This window comes from Lycium barbarum, chromosome 8 (genome assembly GCF_019175385.1).
Source record: "Lycium barbarum isolate Lr01 chromosome 8, ASM1917538v2, whole genome shotgun sequence".
Taxonomy (NCBI): domain Eukaryota; kingdom Viridiplantae; phylum Streptophyta; class Magnoliopsida; order Solanales; family Solanaceae; genus Lycium; species Lycium barbarum.
The window spans coordinates 109,252,722-109,264,753 of record NC_083344.1 but is presented as its reverse complement, the minus strand read 5'-3'; positions in this window follow the sequence as shown (position 1 = coordinate 109,264,753).

Below are 12,032 nucleotides of genomic sequence, written 5' to 3'. Positions count from 1 at the left end.
AACTCCCTCATCACCTGGATGTAATAAATCTTAAAAGCCCTTTGCAATGATTTTTTCGACTTCAAAATCATGCCTTTTTCAATATGAGCATCCTCTTTTATAAGATCGTTTGGCTCTTTCCACAATTTTCGATGAATATGATCATCATCCCTAGTAAACATAAAGGCATCAAGGCGATCTTGAAGATGACCAAGATAGGGAATCTCATTGGAATGCCACTGAATCGGGGTCAACTCTTGTTGTTGAAATTGGCTTTGCGGCATCGACTTTTGCTGGTGAAATGGGTGTTGCGAATTCAGTTCTTCCTGGTGTGATAGACTATTCATCATGTCTTCTAACAGTTCTACTTGATTTTGAGGATTAATACCATCATTATCCTCGTCCTCACTTTCATCCTCATCCTCACTTTCCTCCGCATTAGGTATGTCGTCTCTATCACTCGATGATGTATCTATATAACTTGGATAATCAACACCATCCAGAGCAGGTCTTTTCCTATAGAAAATAAGTAAAATATTATATATATATATATATATATATATATATATATTATTTGATATAAAAATGATGGACCTACCGATAAGAATTAACATTGCTTGAGTTTGAGGAATAATCCATATTTGGTGCAACGAGCTCATTTTGTGTAAAATTTTCCTACATAAGAAACTAGAGTATTTTAACTACTGACATCAAATATAATACTATTGATGTTAAAAAAGTAGACGTACCGATAGTAATCAACCGACCGAAACTTGAGGAAGGAACATCGTTTTGAATAGTTGAATAGTTGGACTGCTCGATATTATTCATATCAGATGTTTAATGTCACGACCCAATTAGAGGGCCATGACGAGCACCCGAATCTAACTTACCGAGTATCGCAGAGCATACGTGCATTACATAATCGCACCTGAGTGGGCCATGATGCAAATTAATAAATATCATGAACTAGAAGGGACACAAGCCCAAAAGATATATGCATACATACGTCATCAAGATGAAGCCAAAATATACAAGCCGACAAGGCTGTCAAGATAATGATACACAAAATATGGACCGAGAAGGTCACAAGACATCTAGCTGTGCATATCTGTCTACGAGCCTCTACTGGAGTGCATAACATAATAAGGACAGGACAGGACCCCGCCATACCTACATGTACACAAAAAAAATCATACCAAGCTAAACTGCAACTCCGGAACAAGTGGAGTGCTCCAATACAAGCGCTTAGAATGCGACCTAAGGGTCTGAACCGTCTCCCTGTCTACCTGCGGGCATGAACGCAACATCCACAAACAAAAGGACGTTAGTACTAATAATGTACTGAGTATGTAAGGGATGAAGAACAACATAATAAAGACATGAAAGTAACATGAGATAAAGAGAAATAACCAGTACATCTGAATGCCTCAGAAGGCGGATGACATGCACGCTTTTCTTTCTAAAAAAAACATTTTCCTACATATATATTAGTCATATCATCATCATACCGTACCCAGCCATAATAAGGCTCGGTGTCATCATACCTGGCCGTGATAGGTTCGGTGTTACCGTACCCAACTGCAGTGGTGTGCACAATAGGTGTCGTACCCGGCCGACAATAGCGCAGCTCGGTGTCATAAAATAGCTACATATATATAAGCATGCATGAGAGCTCAAAGAAACTTTATGACTCTATCGGAGTGACGTAAGGTCGGTATACCTCCGATTACCATTATGGAGCTAACATCGTCGACATATCTCACCTTGAAGGAACAATAACCATAAGATGAGATCAACAACCATAACCAAGACCAATAATCATGAGACAAGATCGATAATCATGAGATAAAATCAATAACATCATAAGAAGATCAAGAACATAAGCTCCTACTATTTCTAAGAGTGGAGTAATTATGAATATAATTCGTATATGTTCATATTGATGTGATCATGCCGGAAAAAAGAAATGGACAGCCTTAACATACCTCAAGTCTTCCAAGTAATCCAACAACAAGCTTATCACAATTAGAGCGCCACTCCTATAATCAAACATACATATAGACGTACATGGCACTTGAATATATATGATAACTCAATTCCAAAGTGAAATAGGAAGCCTTTCCTCTATTCCTTAATCATTACCACAAGATCCTTAACCAATAATTTACATAACAACTCCATATGATCTCCTTTAACATCATTTTCACCATATTTAAAAATATACCATTGAGTAGCCCCATATACACTTGTATACAACACTTCCTCAACATTACTATTATCCCTCATAACAAATTATGCTCAAAACACGCTAATAATCATAGCTCAAGTTAGTTTACAACTCAAAATATCATCAAGTTTATGTTTGAACATTTCCTCCAATTTCTTTCCACCAAATCTTAGCATAATTACCACATAAACTAACAAACATGAAAATAAGATGAAATATTACCTCAAGAAAACTTCAATTCCAAAATCACTTCATCTTGAAATACCCTTCAAAGCTTTTACAAGAAGAAGAGACAAGTCTCGACCACACTTGAAACCCTAAGTACTTTGATCCTCACTTTGATCTTTGATTTATGCTTGGATAAGTGTTTGAATATGTTGGGAGAGGTTTCTAGAGCTTTCTTGAACTTGAGGTTATGTTAAAATGACTTAAAATGAAGAGGGGTCGTGATATATAAAATTAGAAAAATTTCATCGATATTAAAAAATATGGCCCGTATTCTTGGCCGCATAACATTATACGACCAATTTCTGGGCCATATAATGGGTTGTATTCCTCCACCTCAAAAACTATCTTCTCTGGAAATTCTTAAAATCCTTAAATACGGTCCATATCTCAAAATATGGACCATATCTCATATTATACGGTCCATATTTTATATTTCCCATAAACAACTTTTGACAAACCTTTCCGCTTTGATTCACTTATTCGCTAATCTTTCCGCAACTTACCAATCATGAACTTAAACCCTTATAAGCATAAGTTAAGCATGTCCAACCTCGTATGACCTTGAAGACAAATCCCGGTGTACAAAACTAAGACAACTAATATATGACAAATCTAAATGTATAAAACTACAAGGTGTAACATTCCTCCCCCCCAAGAAACATTAGTCCCCGAATGTTAAATTCTCGAGAATCTTACAGAACTTTCAGTAGAGTCTCCTCTGTAACTGTACCACTACCAACCTGCCACACAACAAACCAAACCATACAATACCACACAGGGATACAACAATCAATAACGGCAATGGCCCCTCACGACCAATAAGAGTAACTGATAAATAATACATACCTGAAGACGATTGTGCTATAGTCTGCATCTGCTCTAGAGTCGGAAATAAATGAGGATATCTAGACTTCATATCTTTCTCAGCTTCCCAAGTCATTTTCTCAACATTCTTATTTTTCCATAGTACCTTTACCGATGCCACATCCTTGGTTCTCAACCTACAAACCTGTCAATCCAAGATGGAAATAGGGACTTCCTTATATGATAGTTTCTCGGTAATCTGAACGTTATGAACAGGTGCAACTCTAGAAGGATCTCCGATACACTTACGAAGCATGGACATATGAAAAAATGGATGTACGGACTCCAAGTCTGAAGTGAGATCTAACTCATCGGCCACCTAGCCCACTCTTCATATAATCCTGTAAGGTCCAATATATCTAGGTCTAAGCTTGCCTTTCTTGCCGAACCTCATAACACCTTTCATTAGTGATACCTTCAGGAACACCCAGTCGCTTATCTGAAACTCCAAATCTCATCGCCGATTATCTGCATAAGACTTCTTGTGACTCTAAGCAGCCAATAGCCTTTCCTGAATATGCTTGATTTTATCAACTGCCTGTTGGATCAGCTCTGGTCCTAATAGCTTAGATTTTCTAGTCTCGAACCATCCGATAAGTGATCTGCATTTTCATCCATATAAGGCTTCATACGGAGCTATCTGAATGCTGGAGTGGTAACTATTATTATATGCAAACTCAATAAGTGGTAAATGATCATCCCTACTATCTCCGAAGTCTATCACGCATGCCCGTAACATATCTTCCCATGTCTGAATCGTACGTTCAGCTTTTCTATTTGTCTTGGGATGGAATGTTGTGATAAGACTCACCTGGGTCCGCAATCCTTTCTGGAAAGATCTCCAAAAGTTAGTTGTAAACTGTGCACCTCTGTATGAAATAATAGATATTGGAACACCATGAAGTCGCACTATCTCTTTAATAAATAGCTTCGCATAATCTTCGGCGGAATAAGTAGTCTTGACAGGTAGAAAATGTGTTGACTTTGTAAGCCTATCAACAATCACCCATATTGAATCAAACTTACGCTGAGAACGGGACAAGCCTGTAATAAAATCCATATTGATCGCCTCCTATTTCCAAGTCAAAATCTCCATACTCTGTAGCAACCCACTGGGCTTCTGGTGCTCAACCTTTACCTGCTGACAATTTGGACACTGAGCTACAAATTCAGCTATATCCTTCTTCATCCTATCCCACCAGTAAATCTCCTTAATATCATGATATATTTTCGTCGTCCCTGGATGAATAGAGTAACGAAAATGATGAGCTTCTCCCATAATCTGTCGGCGTAACCTTGCAATATCTGGAACACACAGCTTGCCTCGATATATGAGAACCCCGTCTCCAGTAATATCAAATGGAGACTTCTCCTTCTGTGGAGATGTATATCTATAATGAACTAGCTTAAAATCCTCATGCTGGCGCTCCTTGACCTCGGCTATTAATGATTCACCTAAGTCTAATAATTGAACTCCTATGCTAGCTAACTGGTGAAGCTCATGAGCTAATCCCAGTTTATCTGGCCACAAATAAGATAGGCTACCCGTGGATCTGTGGCTAAGGGCATCAGCCACTACATTTGCCTTCCCTAGATGATACAAAATATCAACATCATAATCTTTCAACAGCTTTAACCATCGCCTCTGATGCAAATTCAACTCCTTCTGCTTGAAGATGTACGGAAGACTTTTATGATCTGTATATATATATTAACATGTACACCATACAAGTAATGCCTCCACATTTTCAGCGCATGAATCACTGCAGCTAACTCCAAATCATGGGTTGGGTAATTCCTCTCGTGCTTCCTTAATTGCCCTGAAGCATAAGCGATAATCATTACCACAAAATCCACAACCAACAATTTACATAACATTACCACAAAATCCACAAACAACAATTTACATAACAACTCCATATGATTTGCTTTAACCTCATTTTCACCATATTAAAAAATATACCATTGAGTAGCCCCATATACACTTGTATACAGCATTTCCTCAACATTACTATTATCCCTCATAACAAAATTATGCTCAAAACACGCTAATAATCATAGCTCAAGTTAATTTACAACCCAAAATATCATCAAGTTTATGTTTGAACATTTCCTCCAATTTCTTTCCACCAAATCTTAGCATAATTACCACATAAACTCACAAACATGAAAATAAGATGAAATTTTACCTCAAGAACTCAAGAACACTTCAATTCCAAGATCACTTCACCTTGAAATACCCTCCAAAGCTTCTACAAGAAGAAGAGACAAGTCTCAACCACACTTGAAACTCTAAGTACTTTGATCCTCACTTTGATATTTGATTTATGCTTGGAGAAGTGTTTGAATATGTTGGGAGAGGTTTCTAGAGTTTTCTTAAACTTGGAGTTATGTTAAAATGGCTTAAAATGAAGAGGGGTCGTGATATATAAAATTAGAAAAATTTCATCGCTATTTAAAAATATGGCTCGTATTCTTGGCCGTATAACATTATACGACCAACTTTCTGGTCGTATAAAATTATACGGTCTGTATAATGGGACGTATTCCTCCACCTCAAAAACTATCTTTTCTAGAAAATTTTAAAATCCTTAAATACGGTCCATATCTAAAAATACGGACCATATCTCATATTATACGGTCCATATTTTATATTTCCCAGAAATAACTCTTGTCGAACCTATATGCTTCGATTCACTTATTCGCTAATCCTTCCGCAACTTACCAATCATGAACTTAAACCCTTATAAGCATAAGTTAAGCATGTCCAACCTCATATGACCTTGAAGACAAATCCCGATGTCCAAAACTAAGACAACTAACGTAAGACGAATCTAAATGTATAAAACTATAAGGTGTAACATATAACCCCTAAAAATTATAATCAACAACATTGTTACCATAAACATATTCTAATACACATATGATCAATATTAGACAAATATCCATCATCCTCTGCTATTAAAGGACCGAGCTTTAAACCTTTAAACTTTTCATCTAAAAGTTTTTCTAAATCTGATAAAGGTTTTAATTTAAAATCATGAATCTCAGGAGGAGGCTGTATACTTGGAGTAGCAACAGCTTCCTTCTGCTTCTCCTTATCAGAAATAGATGCCTTATTAAAACAAGCCAAAAGTTTATCAACTTTTTCGTGAAGTGAAAATATTTGTTCACCCAAAATATTCATATAAATATTATAATAATTTTATTGCCTTACCATATTATTAATATATCTGGTTATACTCCGACTTATAAATATTGGATAAATTATGAAATGATCCTTTCATATACAGGGTCAGCTGAATTCCAGCATTTTTATCCGGCTCATACAAAAAAAGTTTATAACTTTTCAAAATTTATTATAAAAAAGATCTTTTCTCCAAATGAATGGGGAATAAGTCCGTTAAAGGACAGATATTATATCCACCCAGAACAGAAAGTCCCAGTTAAATTCAATTATTGGGATTATGTTGAAAGCTTTAATAAAGCTTTTTTATATGAGAACCATAATAAAAAACACTCATGGTTTATAAAACTCTGTGCCAATGTTTATAAACAAGGCATTCCAAATTGGTTTTATCAATGGTGGATCCATTATGGTCCAACCGTGAAAACTTTACCAGAACCCTTCAAAAGTTTATATACTGAATGGGTTGATGTTTCTCAAAAAATAATAGATTTGGAAAATAATATTACTTTCTCTGAAGAAATTTCTAATATGTATTTTTTCAATGAATTCTCTATTCCATGGGTCATGAAATGGTCAGTTGAGGAGGGTTATACCCCGCAAAATATGCCTTGCTTAAATAGAGTTTTTTAATACAAAATTCTGGAAAAAATTGATTCAAAAATCAAAAGATGGAACCATCCTAGGACAAGATTTAATAAATCAGATTAAAACTACTATTGCACATTATAAGGTCTCTATTAATTCCAGACAAAAGGAAGTTCCCAGTCCTTTTGAGCATATTGCTCGAAAAATTCATATGAAGAAAGGAGTAATTCCCTCAGAACAGCTTATAGCTACTTGCATGGAGGAGTTTAAATCTAATTTAATGCAGCATCTTAGTATGGAAGCTATGTCTGATACATCAATGGCGTCTGTTGGTCATACCACTGACAATGATAATGAAGAAGATGAAGACTATGATACACAGGTCTTAGCAGAAGAATCTCAAAGTCCAGCTAATACAGAGGACTTTGCACAATTTGCGGCTCAATTTCTTGGCCAAACGGAAGAATCTTCCAGCTCTACAAAAGACAAGGGCAAGTCACTGATGAAGTGATTGGTGGGACCCGCCACTAGGCGGCTACTTTAATAAAGGAGGAATCTGCTTTAATGAAGTAATAATTATGTTTTCCACTTTGGTCACTTTCAGCCACTTTTACTTTTTACTTTCCGTTTCTCTTTTTATTTGGCCATAATGTTGTCGGCCATTTACTTTTTAGTTTTGTTGTTTAGTATCCATGATCCGTTATAAAAGGATCATTCTCCTCAGTTGAGAGGCAAGTCTTAGATTCCGCAAGCAGGAGCTCTCTCCCACTCTCCCTCTTGTAAAAATCTTTCTCTTATAAATAAAAATTTGTTTATATAAATTTCCTTCTGCTGAGCACAACCTTCATCCTTAAGGTATAATTTGTATTTTTATTTTTATTTCTTTATTTATAATTCAGTTCATGTTGAGCCAAATAGGCTAAATATTTCGTTGAATTACGTCACACTAGACTACTAAGATCATGGTAATAATGCTTTAATGCATCATGATCGAAGCCAAAACATGATGTTCAAGGTTAGGTAGAGACTGACCCAGGCGGACTGTTCATAACCAGGCGGTGGTCCTGTTGTTAGCCCGCTTAGTCGAGGGATGGCGTTTAGGGCGTTTGTTGCTGTTCTGGTAGGAACAACCCCAACACCAGGGTTAGTAACCTAGTAAAATTATTATTACCCAGAGGGCATCATGTGGCGGCGCGATCCTGTTGCGATAATTGGTATCAGAGCCATGGTGTTCCAGTAGTAATAGGTGATGTAATTCAACGATTCATATCATGAATTTTATAAACCGTAAAAGAACTGTTAAAAACTGTAAGAAAGAGGAATATGATACTCCTCAAGAACTTGATCTCCTTAATAAATGGACGATTCCTAAAATAGAACCCATATTAATATATTGGATGGGTACTTTTGAGAAGTTAGGTCTCAAACAAGTAGTTAAAACTACTGAAGAAACAATAACTGTAGATAATGATCATGCTACTTTTAGACTATTATCTGACAGTGATCTTGCCCCTTATAGGGTAACCCATAGATTTATGCATATTGGGTTAGTACAGGTTGCATTCAAACCTTTAACTTTAAGAGGTTTACCAGAAAGCTTTATAGCAGCTTTAAGAGATGGAAGAAACCGAAACTGGAAATTCCTTGCTTAAGGTTATGACCCTCTCTTTCTAAGTCTTGCGTGGTTGCCGGTGTACTTATGATATTCCGGTGTTCTTGGAGGAGTTTCTTAACTCCAGCCATTCGTTTTGGAAAATCATTGTTTCCTCAGTTTTAAAGATTTATTGGAAGTTTAAATTATATTTCACCATATTATAAAGGTTTGGCCCAAGACACATCTATTTTATATGATAGATTGAAAAAGATTCCAAAACCTTGGACTGATGCTCATACGCAAGCAGTCCAAAAAATCATGGGGAAAGTTAATAATCTTCCTTTTCTTACTTTAGCCAATCCTAACTGGCAAAAAATTATAGAAACTGATGCCTCTGATATTGGCTATGGAGGAATACTTAAACAGCTTTCTCCAAATGATAAACAAAAATATTTAGTCCAGTTTTGTTCTGGCAAATGGAATAATAGTCAGAAGAACTATGCTACTGTAGCAAAATAAATTCTTGCTATAGTTAAATGTGTCCTTAAATTTCAAGGTGATTTATATAATCAAAAGTTTTTAATAAAAATTGACTGCCAAGCAGCCAAATTTATGTTTAATAAAGATTGCAAACATGATGTTTCTAAACAAATGTTTTCCAGATGGCAAGCCCTTTTAGCACCATTTGATTTTGAAATTCATTATAAAAAGGGATCAGATAATAGTCTCCCTGATTTTCTCACTAGAGAATATTTAGTTCAATATAACCGTCAATATTCCATTCATATATTTCCTTACCACTATAACTGTTGGAAATAACATGTTCATGTTCCTCTAGTAAAACATCTTGAGGAGTTGGACGAGGATAATAGTACATCCTCTGGGTAGGCTTAACAACATAATATTCATCAATTTTATTAATATATGATGCTATGCGAGCCTTATGATTAATATTAGACAAATATCCATCATCCTCTGCTATTAAAGGACTGAGCTTTAAACCTTTAAACTTTTCATCTAAAAGTTTTTCTAAATATGATAAAGGTTTTAATTTAAAATCACGAATCTCAGGAGGAGGCTGTATACTTAGAGTAGCAATAATAATAATAATAATAATAATAATAATAATAATAATAATAATAATAATAATAATAATAATAATAATAATAATAATAATAATAATAATAATAATAATAATAATAAATATTTACCATTGTCCATCAATATCAGACAAATATTCATTATCCTCTGCTATTAAAGGACTGAGCTTTAAACCTTTAAACTTTTCATCTAAAAGTTTCTCTAAATCTGATAAAGGTTTTAATTTAATAATAATAATAATAATAATAATAATAATAATAATAATAATAATAAATATTTACCACTGTCCATCAAATTGCTGGCTTAAAGATTTCCAAAGACATTTGACTCACCTTCATAAGTACTTATGTCAAGATAATTGTTTTCATGCATAGGCTCAGCATCAGTGACTTCAAGCTGAATTTTCGTGCGAATTCTAGACAGGGCTTCCCGACGAGGTCTATTTCGGGCTTCCCGAGGAGCTCTAGCCGGCACTTTAAGTCGATTTATGGGGACCTTCTCTACATACGTCTCAAGGACATTCAAAGTAATACATTCCCTATAATCGTAAGGCACCTTCAAATAATCAGTCAAAGAGTCATCGTCTACGATATGCCGCTGTCCATAACTAACTAAACCTTGCGGTGTAAAAGAAAATGGATATCTCCCAATTATAGTTAAATCAATTTCTTGCCTACTAACATTTAGTCTACTATACAAGGCTTGGAGTAGTTTTGAGTATTTTAAGTTAAGTGGAAACTTAACAAGGTAGTTTGGGGGAGATTCCTAACGCAAACTATTAGACTCATAAATAATTTCTCCGTCCCAAAACAAAGAAACCCTAACAGTTGGAACATCCTCCATTTTTGACTAATTTAGAAGTACAAAATGCTGAAGTAGGATGAAATTTAGAAGTTGGATAAAAATTAGAAGTTGGATAAAATTTTGTGTTTTCCTTTTGTCTAAAATCCACTTATATAATGAGTTTAAAAGTATCATATAACGCAACAAATTATTGCGCCATGCAACTTTACTTCAAATCAAGTAGGTGGGTAGTAGAATATACTAATTTCTACTGAAAAGCCAGTGGAATTATTGGCTTTTATAATGCAGGAAATTGCTACGTTATACATAACACATGAAGTTGCTGTGTTATACATAACCCAGTAATTTACTGCGCTAAAGGTGTATAAAGTGGTCAAACGCGTGCATTGTGGTATCAATCAGTGTTGCCATTCAGAACGTCAGAAATCAACCATGCGCTAAAGGTGTATAGAGTGGTCAAACACGTGCATTGTGTTGTCAATCAGTGTTGTCATTCAGAAACGTCATAAATCCACCATGCATAACACATCTAAAATTAATGCTATACATCAATATGATTGCTAGCGAGTGTTATATAACGTAATTGACGAATAACTAACAACCACACAAAGTAGGGTTATTATGTCATTTTTTAACCAATTTGAATATATTAGTCGTCTTACATCGTTCTCTCCAGGAGACATATTTGAAGCAATGGGTAGGACATGGGAATTGGGTGAAGATTTTGAATACTCGAATAACCCGAACGAGAGATATCATTAACATTACAAAAATACAATGACAGATGAGTGGAATTGGCGTGTTAGGGAGGCTGCAGCTGGAACAAAACTTGAGGGCATTTGAACTTAAACGGTCAAAAAGTCATGCTACGCCAATGCCTCGTGGCACTTCAAAAGAGTTAAATTTTGCTCTTAATCGTTTTTGCGAAGAGAACAACCGAATGAAAATACGTTGCATTAGGGCTGGATATAGTCGAAATGGTTACGTCACATCCAAGTGGGACTCGGACTGTGAGATGTCTGATGACGATGATTTCCCATGATCTTAGTAATTTTTGTTTTAAATAAAGTAGGTGGGGTCATAGTCATGATCCCAAAACCTATGGAGTTTGATACCTATATAAGTAGCCTTTCAATACTTAGTAAACTACTAAAAATTCAATGTCGAATAGTAGAAATGTAGATTGGCTGGTGTTCTTTCCCAAGGATCTGAATAGCAGTGGTGATGACAGATCAAATCATAGCAGCTATTCCGGTGATTCCTCAACAGATAACAGTGAATTCGTGCTAGACGATTTGAAGCCCCACCTTTTAATAGAGCGTAATGACTATTTTCGCCAACTGAAATATTCAGATCCACGTGAATATTATTATAGTTTACGTCGCGAATGGGCATATCAGTATACCTAATCACAACGTCTTGTTCGTGACTTGAAAAATCTCAATGCTCCAATCATT